Below are 1167 nucleotides of genomic sequence, written 5' to 3'. Positions count from 1 at the left end.
CGATTAATAGACTTAGCTAAATAAATACGCTTAAGGGTCTTATAAGAACGATCCTTTAATACGCGACTAGATATACTATTAGTAGTATATCCTAAGGGATAGAAAGGACGAACGGGGAATATATATACGCGCGATAAGGGTATATTTATATACGGCCGCTAAGGTAGTAGTAGGTCTTACGGATAAGATTAAAAGGAGGAGAGATATTATATTACGACTATAGTTAGCGGGCTATAAGAGAGCTAGCTATATTTACGTAATAAAGTAGCTTAGAATAATAGTTAGAATAAGAAGTTACTTAGGCTTAGCTTACCTAGATCGTATATAAGCTAAGTAAGCCTTATATAGATAGATTACTACTTAGAAGTATAGCTTATAAGTAAGCTATAGTAAGCTATAAAAGGGATTATAGCTAGGACTATAATCTAAGGATAGTCTCTATAGGTATATATAGCTACTTACTTTTACTCCTTTAAATAGATAGCTCTCTAGCTTTTAATATAGATCTTTATTATAATTCTATCTCTAATTCTAATTACCTAGTTATAGTCTATAGTCTATAACCTCCGACTTATTACTAATATAATATACTTATTATTACTTAGACTACGCCCTATTATATCTACTAATATAAACCCCTTAATAGGTTTATCTCTTAAGAATAATACCGGTCGTTATATATAATAATTACTCCCTTATCTTTATTACTACCCCTATAAGAATTAAATCTCTTTATACTACCTATCTAACCCCTTACTTTTAATTTTACCTTTATATATTTTATATATACTTCTTATATCTCTCTTTATAAAAAATTAAGGATCTTAGTATTTAATTATACTATAAAGTTCTATTAAGTTACCTTAAAGCTTAATTAAGATAACGAACTTCTTATATTATAATTTTATAATAAGCTTAAAGAAGAAGTTAAGTATAAGCTCTATAAAGAAAATCGACTTAATAACCTCTTAGACTATATTACTATAGTAGTATAAATCGATAATAAATAGTATATATAACGCTAAGAAAAGAAATAAGAAAGAGGAAACTAAAACCCTTCCTATAAAAATAATTTTAGCTAACGTATTAACTATAAGGAAAGCGCGAAATATAAATAGCCTAGGTATATATAACAAATCCTAGATTAATATATTTAAGTATAATATA

Source organism: Hirsutella rhossiliensis (assembly GCF_020360975.1).
Source record: "Hirsutella rhossiliensis strain HR02 chromosome Unknown scaffold00005, whole genome shotgun sequence".
NCBI classification, from domain to species: Eukaryota; Fungi; Ascomycota; class Sordariomycetes; order Hypocreales; family Ophiocordycipitaceae; genus Hirsutella; species Hirsutella rhossiliensis.
The sequence above is the reverse complement of the archived record's forward strand: the minus strand, read 5'-3'. Positions refer to the sequence as shown.